The 11692-nt window shown below is 41.2% G+C and overlaps 1 protein-coding gene across 2 annotated transcripts in view; it reads left to right on the top strand.

Moving 5' to 3' along the window:
• Positions 1-963: 963 nt before the first annotated feature.
• The window catches only part of CD151 (CD151 molecule (Raph blood group)), a 53085-nt gene continuing 42356 nt past the window's right edge, over positions 964-11692 (top strand). Inside the window, exon 1 of one of the 2 annotated variants that reach the window (XM_026706614.2) lies at positions 964-1468. The gene's annotated coding sequence lies outside the window, so the exon portion shown is untranslated. Of the gene's footprint in view, positions 1469-1999; positions 2407-11692 lie in introns of those variants that run through there. The other variant, XM_087920944.1, reaches the window with a different exon arrangement.

Consider the following 11692-nt stretch of genomic DNA (forward strand, 5'->3'; position numbering starts at 1 on the left):
AGATATGAATAAAAAGAAACAATAGGACAGGGACGGAAGGCACCTTGGTGCACTTATGTATGCACCCTACAGACCTCTTAGGAAAGGGGTGAGGTCAATAATAGACAGTCCAAGGTTAAAGTTTTTGGGGTTTGGGAAAGAAACCACAGAGTCAGGTAGAGTATTCCAGACATTGACCACTCTGTTGCTGAAGTCGTATTTCCTGCAACCAAGTTTGGTATGGTTTTGTATCTACTGTGTGCTTTTGTATTCTTGTGGTTGAAGCCAAAGTAGTAGCCATTGTGTTCATGTGTTACATATGTATAACACATTAAGCCACAAATGAGTCAACCATTGTGTAGCCTAGTCGTAAGTTTTTTGGTAGTACAAACATACCAACCTCAATAAACAAAGAATAGCCATGTTTGTTATAAGAACCTAACTATTCATAACTGCAATATTGCTTATTGTACCCTATGACTATTATTAAGTGTTGTACCTTCTTCACTCTTGACGAATGTATCTTTGCTTTTATGTACACTGAGAGCATTTGCACCAAGACAAATTCCTTGTGTGTCCAATCACACTTGGGAAATAAAGAATTCCTTCCCTTTTTCCTTCAGTCAGTCAGTCAGTCTGTCTGTCTGCCTGTCTGTCTGTCTATCCATCCATCTAATAAAGACAGGTCAGCTCTGTTACTCCCACTAGGCAGCTGCATCTACCTGACCCTGCCTAATCTTGAAAAGTTAAATGAGAAGAGGTCTGGCTTAAACTGGATTAAACTGCAACCCAAATACAATCTTAAACGGTAACTACTTTTCATGTTGTCTCTGGAGGTTCTTACTCATCCAGAGGATGGCTGTCTCAAAGGTGCTCTTTCAAAAGGCAACTGGACTTTGCTTTTCCTTGAGAAACAAAAGTCCAGTTGCCTTTTGAAAGTGCACCTTTGGGACTACTTTCACGTTGCATTTGAGAAGATCACGTGGATAAAAGTCATCGGTAGTCAAGCTCCACTTGGCTTTCCAGCCTTTGCTACTCCACTTACTTGTAGCCAACGCCAGGAAAGGGGTCAGTCAGCTCAGGAGGCCACTCGGTGACATCATACACCCATCCAGCCACCCGCACGTCCTGCAAACACCCCCGCCCCCTCCACCGCAACAGCGTGTCTCGCATGGCCTTGGCTTAACAGGCACCGACTTCCCCCTTTCCCGGGATCCGAATTCCACTTCCAGCCAGGGCGGCGCTTTAGCGTCCTCGCTACAGTCTCCCCTCACGGCGGCAGTGATCCCGTCCTTCCTCTAGGCGTCTCGGAAAGCGCAGTGTTTTATTCAGACGGTTCAAAGGCACCGAAGCAGCTGCCGGAGCCGTGAGGAGAACTGGGAGGAGCCGCCGCCGCCGCTCGCTGTCTCGGAGGAACGTTTTGGGAAAAGCGACCCGAGCTTCTCCCGCCGCCAGTAGCGCCAGGGCCACCCGGCTCGCCAAGCAAGAGGTACTGGGAGCGAATTTCGGGGCGCCCGCCTGGCTGCGTCTCGCGAGGGAAGGGCAGCGGGGTGGGCGGACGGACGCGCGTGGCTACCTGGGCGAGCGGCCCCAGAGGAAAGGGGGAGGAAGCACGGCTCCTTGTCCTTCCCATCTTCTGGTGGGGGTTGTTCTCTTTGTCTCGAGTGTGTGTGGAGATTTGGGGGGGGGAGTGTGTGTGTGTGTGTGTGTGTGTGTGTGAGTGAGTGAGTGTGAGAGAGAGAGGTGCTTCGCTTGTTGGAGGCCCTCAAAGTTCCTGAAAGTGACTCTCTGGCGAGCAGGAGTGGAAGCTCTCTCTCTCTCTATGTCTGTGTGTGTTTGTGTGTGTGTAAAGGACGCTGCGGGCGTTTCTTTCCCTTTGTACTGTTTGTTTTTAATAATTCGGGACCGCACCGGCTGTTGCGGTGGGGAAGGGAAGCTCCGGGCTTTGATAAAAAAAACAAACAACCAACACCCTCCTCCCTCCCTCCCCTCCTTTGGATTTGGATCCCGCTGTGGAAAAGAGGCGACGGGGGAGGAGGGCGGAGGGAGAGATGAAAGTTCGTTTTATTTAAGCCGCAAGAGGCAAGGGAGCCTTGTTGGACATCCAACTTTTTGTTTCGGAAATCCGCGGGGCTGGGATGGGGGTTGGGGGTGGGGAAGGGATCGAAGTTCTCCTCGTGGATTTCTTTGGTGAAAGTGGAACTAGGAGGTAGCCGCGTGCTCGCCCAGGAACACTTGGTTGCTTTGATTCCCCTCCACCCCACACCAAGGAAAGACAAACGTAGCTCGGGATTTCTACAAATAATCATAATTCATTTGCTGTTTAGTCCAGCCTGTTTCTTTGGGGCTACCTGGCAGAAAGTAAAAACTGCTGCGTGCCGGTGGTGAGACCAATGTTTCCTTAGAGTGCTTTTAGACTTGATAAGGGTGAGTGTGCCTGTTGTGTCTTAACATCCTGCGTTTGATGATGGGTTTACCTAATGTCAGTCCAAAAAAAAAAAAAAACAAGCCTTTTACTAAGATGGAGAAACTATAGATCCATTTTTCCCGGGCTGGTACCCACCCAGTTGGAACTGCAGTTCCTGAATTCTGGAAGTTACAATTCCAGTCGCATCTATAAGATTCCAATTTGAGGAAGTGTGTTCATGGGATAGATTTCTGAGACTTTTTTTTAAAAAATGGTTCCAGAAAGTTGCAACATTTTGGGGGGATCAGCATATATAATAAGACCATACAAACACATACACACACACATTCTATAGTGGACTTTAAAATATGTTAGGCAATGATTAATGTCCCAAATTGCTCATTTAAAAGATAGGGGAGAGTGTTATGTTTATTTTTAATGTGTAAATTTACTTTCTGAATTCTAACATACTTTGTTTCTGTTTGCATAATCTGGTAATCTGAGTTAACTGAGCCAAGCATTAGCTGTATTGTACCCAAGTCAAAAATTTGCCAAATATATTAATTGTAGCATGCAATGCAATCTCACTCTTTGAAATACAGTATAAAATTGAAAGCATTGAAATATGTAGTAAATCCCAGTGTCAAGGTAACAGAGTATATTAGGTATTTCTGTAATTACAGTGTCATAAATTCATGTGCACTGATGTACTTGCAAGGCAGGATCAATGTCAAAACTCCAGAGAAGTTTGGTTTCAATTTGTATTTATAACTTTATGATTGCTTTTATGAGCATGTACCTGGAAGACCTCACCAACAGCAATTGGGACTGACAATTCTGTCACTAAGTGGCACGGATGTTAACTGCGATATCATGTAACACAACTTCCCCCTGGTTTCACCATTGATTTTGCTTGTTGGAAACTGGCAATGGTGACCACATAACTGTGGGATGCTCTAACTATCGTAAAATGTGTGTGAGTTGCAAAGGGCCTGAATTGCAATCATATGACCTTGGGTACACTGCTAAGACCACAACTTCATGGACCAGTTGTAAGTCTTGTTTTTCATCACCCTCCTAAGTTAATGGGGTGCTTGAATGAGTGGCTGGTAAGTTACGGCTACCTCTAATGAAGAAGTTTGAAGGAATTGCATTTCCATTGTAACAAGAAAAAGGAGCCTGGGCATTTTTTTTTTGAAACAAATTTTTTTTTCATTGATGTCATCCTTGCAGTAGATGCCAAGGTCCTACCCTCTTTGGGTGTAATATAAAAATAGTAACATGGGATGAAACTTGCATTACTTTTTGTGGGAATGTGTTTTGATCTGCTCCTCTATAAATGTTTCAGCCTTCACCCCTATCGGCTCGAGCCAGTTTGCACAAGAAAACAGCTTGTCTGGTGGGAGTTGTTCAGAAATTTAGAGAATGCCAGGCTGCCTATCCCTAGGGATACCTTTTTGCTATGGATCTACTGCTATATTTTGCTTGTGTAATGATTAGATTGAAAAACTTTGATCTTGCATTATGCCATGCTGGCTAATGAACATAGCCAACAAAGTAGCATTTCTTAATTTTCTAATGAGTTGTAAATACTGCCTTGTCAAAGAATATGTGCCTTTGGCATCCTGTATAATTTGTTTCTGTAGTGGGTGAAGGAGAAAAAAACAAGTTAATGATGTCCTCAGATGACCTTAACCCCTAGTGACTTTGTGGACACAAATGTAGTTGTCTTGGTAATAGAATGAGGTTGTTTTGCCGTTCTCTTCTTTTGGGATGTTTTTTCAACTCTTAGTCTATAGCTTTGGGATCTCCTGGTGATCTCCCATCCAAGCGCTCTATAGCTTAACCCCTCCTTAGTGTTATGAAATCAGCTAGAGTTGGCTAGGTGTGGAGGAGAGTTGCTATGTGTGATAGCATGGTAAAAGAACAAAGAGAGAGTGGGTGGTCTAGCAACAGGAAAAGGTGCCAGCAAGGTTTTAGGAAAACAAGAAAGCAACTGTTGATTTGAAAAGGGCAGCCAGACCTGTAGGCAGTTCTGGGCAATGGTATCTAGAATCTTGGGAACAAACAAAGCTCAAAGGCTGAAGTGGAATTAGCTGGCAATGGCTATAAAGAGAAGGAACAAACTCTTAAAGAAACAAGGCTCATTTTTTTATTTTGCAAAGCAACTTTATGTAGTCTAGTTTTCTCTCACATATTCTGACAAGTTTTCATCCAGCACCAATGAAAGCACCCACTTTTGTGGGCGCTGGCTGCAAACTATAGAAAAATGACCAGAAAACAAATTAAAACGATGTGCCCTATTCTGGAATTTGTTATTTTGTTTTTAAATAATTTTGAGAATACATAGTAACTCAAAAGCATGGTAATAATTTTCTTTGGAAATAGAATGTAAACTTAATGAAAGGGTTTAATCAATAAATTTGTCAATAAAACCTGTTTCATTTGTCTGTTTTAAAGGAGTAGGTAAATTCTAATGTTGCTTTGAATAACCTGGCTTTTCTCTGTAAGTTTGGAGTGATAAATAGCCTAATTTTTTTTGTAACATCCTTGATTCAACATTTAACTGGCCTAGTTGAGTTGGTAGAGTGTAATTTAAAACTACCAGAATTCCAGATGAATTGTTGGCTTTGCCATCTTAAGGTCATCTGCATTGTAGCAGCCAGATCTGGAATAGGATTATACCTCCTTTTGGGGATATTTTTATTTCCAAATAAATATCAATAGGATTGTATTATTCTAGGCTTGACTTCTACATTCACCATCATCAAAAGTGGCTTATTAAGACTAAAGAGTAATAAAAGAAAAATGCTTTCAACTTAGGGGTGTCAAACCCGAGGCCTGGGGACCGGATCTGACCATGGAGTGCTTAAATCTGGCCTGCGGGTCCTCCTCAGAAACAGCGAAGGACTGGCCTGCAGTGCCTCTGCCAGCAAAAACGGAGTTTGGGAGGCTTGCATTCCGAGCTCCATTTTTGCTAGCAGAGGGTTGCAGGAGGCCATCACAGCAGAAAACGGAGCTTGGGAGCTCATTTTTGCTGGCAGAGCACCAGGGCCACCACAGGTGCCCCTGACATGAGTGGCATCCTGGTCACACCCACCCTGGCCATGCCCACTCCAGCCCTCCGAGGTCAAACACAACCCTGATGAGGCCCTCGATAAAATCGAGTTTGATAACCCTGCTTTAACTGAATCACAGCTGACCTCAAATGGAGAATTGGAGTACAATTTAAAAGAGTTAAGATCCTTTGCAAGTCTGCTGATTTCTGAGTCTGTTGTTGAGCAGTAGAAGGTAGATGGGTAAAGACTGTGGGAGTAAGAACTGCTTAGTATAGATACCAAATAGGCAACTACAGTAAATGCAGACACATTATTATGGATATTAATTGAAAAGTTTTTGTAAACTGAACAAAGGTGTCAATATCTAGTTACTAACAGCTAATTATGAGGGCCAAACTACATAATATTTAACATATAAATTGTTCCAGAATGTTTTCAGTTTGAGTTTATTCTATATAGATGTACACTGGCCCAATCTGGATTAGGACCACTAACTTCAAGGTGAACCACCTAACTTTCTCCCTTACATATTTATTGCCCTAGTTGGAAAATACATACGGATATCTTTTGCTGATCTTTGTTTTTTTTTTTTATCATCGAGATCATTGGAGTTTAAAGCAAAACCTGTGGCCATGCATGTTGATTTTTTAAAAAAATGAGCTTCTCTTTTTGCATGATGCCTACATCCCACATTAAACTACCATATGGTTCAAGTAGAATAAATTAAAATTAGAAGGATTCTTGCATTATGCCTATACCCAAAGGTATCCCATACTGTAACTTCAGACCATTTGAATCTGTACAAACAAGACTTATTGTTCTATATTTGGCACCACTAACTGTAATTCTAAAAGTAGTTTAATTTTAAACATTTAAATTTTAAACATTTAAAAATAAGAAACACAGCATCCCACCCACCCCAAATAAAAGAACAAAGATGGTAAAGAAAACAAATCTGGATGGGAACAAAGAAAAGGAAGAAAAAGGAGTGTCTATCCTCCTTGGATGAAGAGTCATATCTTTAGGGCCCTTCAAAATATTTGTAGGATGGGAGCTGTTCAAATTTCCAGAAGAACCTCACTCCAGAGAGCGGGTGTTGCTATGGAGAAGTCACAATTCCTGGGTCCTGATAGATAGATGGCATTATTTTAATTGAAGGAAGCTGGAGCACATCAATTCTGCCAGACCAGACTAGCTGGAATATAGTATTGGAGACAGGCAATCCCTCAAATTACAGAACAAAATTGTTACAGTATAACCTAAGCCAATTATCCAGCTCCTGCAAGCTGCCAAACATATTTAATGAGAGGGGTCTGGCTTCTTATCTTCCTACACAGATGAACTTCTCTCTGCTACTACAGGGCAAGTGCCATAATGTTCCTAAAGCACATTGTTTGTGTAGCGTTATAGAGGTTGAACTGATCTTCTTTAGTGTAGATCTTATTTTCTTCTTCCAGGGGACACACCAGCCATTAAGGTGACTTCTGTGTTGATTTCCATCCTGCTTAATGAGGTCTTTAAGAAACTTGTAATGTTGAATTTTGTTACTTAGCGTCAAGATGGTGGAAGGACTCTCCCTGTGAAATACAAGCCTAGCTGATATAGATATACAGCCTTTTCTTGGTCTCTTCCCCCACCCCCTCTATATTTGTTTGCTGGCTAATGGCTATAAAAATTGAAATTCAATATATCGAAACATACAGCCCAAACCACCCCTCCCATCTGCAGATTTAGAGGAGAGTCAAGTTTTCCTCATGGAGTAAGCTGAACCCTTTGGAAGCATTTCTCTCACACCATTTCCTAAGCTGCATTGTTTGAGGTGCCAGAGCAGGAGTGACCAGACATAAAGGCCTGTATCTTATTTCATCTGTAATCTGGATAACAGCCGCAACCCTTTATTTTTGGATTGTTAAGTTTTGAAAGACAAATGTCCCAACCCCCCATCCGTGATCTTTTTTTTAAAAAAATGATGTGCAGAGGTGTATTGGAGGAAAGAAGGTGCGGCTGGACGGTATTTCCGTTGGCATCTGCCGCCTTGCTGTTTGTTCTGTATCATTGCCTAGTTAAGGTCAGTTTTGCTCAGTGAAATATGCCTGGGTGGAAAAGGGTCCCCCCCCTCATTCTTGGCTCTCAGATGTCTCCTGCAGCAAACTAACCTTATTTACTTCTGGTCCTAAAGAAAATATGCTGCTGTTTGAGGATTTAGTAGTGCTCCCACAAAGAAAGTGTGAGATTCTAATGAAAACAAAGGCATCTGAGAATTGCTGCTTGTGTGGGCACAAAATAATTTATTCTGCCCATTTGTATCTGAAGTCTTCTGAAAGCAGCCCAGAGTAGCAGGTTTTGTTCAAGATTGAACAACATTTAATGTTTCTGTTTATATCACACCAGCACTTAGTGGAGGTCAGTTCATAGAATGGCTAGCTTACACATCATGGGAAGCAGTCAGCCATGGTTTGTGAATAGTATTGTAGGCTGTTCAGAGTATTGCAGCGTAAATTCAGTGCCAGAAAAGTAAACACAGATGGCTGAGGCTTCATTTAACTTCTTTATAAACACAAAGTAAATTTTACAATACCAGCTGTAGATTTCTCCAACACGGAAAAAACTCAAACAGAAGCAGACATGTTACAGGTTCAGAGCACAGCAGCAACTCAACTTCAGCAGACAAGCAAGCAAATTAGTTTCTTTTTCAATAGACAGACTCAGCTTTACATAGCTTCAGAGCTGCAGAGCTTAGGCTACTTCTAGTTTCAGTTTCCAAACAGTCCTCAATGGCTGACTTAGTTGCTATGCCTATTCATTGGCTGACCTTGTTACCATGCTCTGTTCCAGTTCATGAATATACTCTGACACAGACGTTTGCACAAATCACAGCCAAGTAACATTTGAGTGCATTTTCTTTTGAAAAAGCCTACACCCCTGCTTGTAGTTACATCTCTGCCTGCATGCTACTTGAATTTTGACTACTATGAATGAGATGTGGCTCATTGTACTGGTCTTTCTCCTATTTCCTCCAGCTCTTTGAGTTTTGAATGCATCTTGTTTCTTTTGGTAGTTTGTGTCTCTAGGTTGTATACAGGCCTGTATTCTCTACTGGGCACGGTGCCGTGAGACTGTAATTTCATTTTTATCTCCAGAATGTATATTCAATGGATTTATAATTATAATATCACAATCAAAGCTGGTACCAGCGAGAGCATAGAACAACTCAAAGAAGTAGTGCAAGATTGGAAGATGTGGAGAGAGACCTGGCCCGTGGACTCACCAAGAGTTAGTCTCGGGTGAATGGATAACACAATCAGTTATAATATGGGACTTGCATCTTGTATATACCATTTTTTTTTTGGTAGGATGAACTTGGAGTCTACAAGAACCTCTACAATGATTTTTTTTAAAAGCCTGCCCTGGTTCCCTTGGGCACTGCTGATGAAGCATTCTTCCCAATGTGTTTTATTGAATTTCTATGAAGAAATGTTCTCAGATACAAAATTAAAATTTTTCTATTTCTTCATTTCAATCTAAGTGTTGCAGATAGTTTTCTTTTTTAAGGAAAGGACTTGGACCAGTTAACTCCCTGAGAGTTCTCTGTGATTGCATTAAGACATGATTTACAAACATTTTTACATTTACCATTTTGTCCCTTGGAAAATATGTTAATGACCTGAGGAAAAAATACTTTCCATCTACTTGTTCAACCATAAGGGTTGTTTAAAAGGTGCATAAACATTAGAAACAGTGTGATTTTACTGGAATATTTGGAAGCAATGACAGCTAAAAGGGGTGGATTTATTTTTAAAGGTGCATTGAAGTGTAGCTTTTCTTCAAATTGCAGCAGTGGGTAGCTTGGAAGATATACTGTGAAGCTGCTCAATTTAGTTGATTAGTACCTGACTTTCATTATAAGAAAGAGGTTTAGCATTTAAATTACTTTAGTTTGAGCAATATTCTTGTAGAGTACTGTTGAACACAAAACAAAAGTAAGGGAGACTCATATCCTTGTAAGGGAGAAAACCCCAGACCAGTTGCATTGGTTATTCTATGCTTAGCCTGTATGATGAAATGATGAATAGCATTCAGTTAACTTTTCCTGCCATTGGTGGAATGGCCCTTGCAAAAATGAGGGATTAGGGGTGTGGGTGTGTCAATTTCTCCTGTACAGTTCTTCTCATGTCATATATGGGAATTTGCAGGAATAGAAGCAAGTCACATCATGCAATCAGAAATCCAGGCTTCTGATTTTGGATTTTATCCAAAGTAGGAAGCTATACAACATGGAAAAATGCAGACTTGGATCAAATTAAGATCAATAATGGGAAACAAATTATGGGGTTTTTTGGCGGGGGGGGGGGGGAATGACAATTGCAAATGAGTTTATCTTTATAAGAAATAACTTTGAGGAATTATAAACTATAAAAGGAACTATAAAAGGAAATATAGTTTTCCTTTTACATGTTCCTCCATCTGCCTTTGATAGCTCATCGTTCACCAACAGATACTAGGATAGTCACAGTGTTGCAAGAGTTCTTCATTTATAACACTACCATCATAGTTATTTTCCTCAAAATACTCATTATATATTTTCTATTGAGTCCTAGAATTGAGCCCCAGGAAAAGATCGGGAGGAAAAAAAAGTAGATTACTGACAAATAGCTGAAAGGATTTTTATTCAGAATCTTTAAAAGGTTTTTTTTAAAGTCTCAGTTATGCACTCACAGAGAACTAGTTATTCAGTGAAAGTTTTAAATGTTTAAATTAAGATAGGGCAAGTTGCATGCTTTCTGTATATCAGACTAAGAGAATCTTATGCATGTAATACACACTCCATCGAAAACATATCAGAGAAAAGATTAGCAAGAAGCCTCCAAAGGGGCAGGCAGCTCTGTTAGGCTTATATTGGGAAAGCAGCCAACCAGCTGATGGGAATGCCAATATACAGAATATAATGGTTTCATTCTAAAAGCTTTTTGTGTGATGGATTCATAGGAGCCACTTCAGCAACCACTGAGATGAATGAGGGAACAATAAGAAATGAAGGGCTCACATCTTTCAAGAGCCAGGGCTCTAGAAGAAAGCTCTTTTTAATCTGGTCTAAGTCTGCCGAACCCAAGAGAGCTGTACACAATGTTCGTTTGCAACGTGAAAGATGTTTGGTTTTCGTAGGAAGGATTCCCCCTCCCCCCACAGCTGTTACAGGGTTGGAGATCCCCAATGTGACAGCCTTGGGCCTCCAGGCATCTCTCTTCAGGATCACCAAAATCCCTACCCCACTTGCAAACATTGAATTCCAAAAAAGAAGCGAAACTGCCATGCCGTAAGTCAAAGCGTCAGATTTTCCTCCCCCCAAATAAAGAATGATGGTATCCTAGTGTTTTGTTTATTCATTTCAACTATATACTGAGCTGTGGTTGCGCAGTGGTTAGGATGCAGTATTGCAGGCAGACTCTGCCCACTGCCAGGAATTCAATCCTGACCAGTTCAAGATTGACTTAGCCCTCCATCCTTCCGAGGTCAGTAAAATGAGGACCCAGATTGTTGGGGACAATAGGCTGACTCTGTAGACCGCTTGGAGAGGATTGTGAAGTGACATATAAGTCAAACTGCCATTATTATTTATTTATCAAGGAAGCTTGATTCAAAGAACCCTTTCTAACTTTTTTCCCACCCACACCAGCCATGCTGAAAATCACTCTTGTGAAAGTTGTGGAGTAATCATGCAAAATATATATTTGGCCAAGAAATAGAGAGGGCACATCAGCATAGTATGAATTAAGAGCTTCCTAAAACAATAGGAATACTGCATTGACTGGGCCTTGGATAAGTGTTTTAATGCACTGTGATATATTCACAGCTGTTTGGCTGCGGACTAGTTCCATCCATCTGGAATTTCTTCTATGAAATGCTTTGTAGCCATTACCTTATGCCCTGGCTGTGAAATCCATTTTCATTGCAGCTTTACATTATCCTTGAATCACAAGGATTGACAAGCCTTTCCCTGTTCTTTAATGCAGTGCCCTTTAATTTGATTCCTTTTTAAAGCACCTCCCCCTGAAAACAGAGGTAACCTTTGAAAACATTCTATTTACATTTCCCCCCATTTGGAAAATTGACACTTCGTTTGCTTAGTAAATGTCTAGTTTGCCTGTCTTGGAAAAGCTGAAGGAGACTTGCAGAATAAAACCACATATTACACTCCTCCAGTCTGATGAGACCAGCTGTGTTTGTGGCCAGAATAGCCATAGCATAA

Source organism: Pseudonaja textilis, chromosome 1, assembly GCF_049901715.1.
Source record: "Pseudonaja textilis isolate UNSWEBS1 chromosome 1, rPseTex1.2, whole genome shotgun sequence".
NCBI classification, from domain to species: Eukaryota; Metazoa; Chordata; class Lepidosauria; order Squamata; family Elapidae; genus Pseudonaja; species Pseudonaja textilis.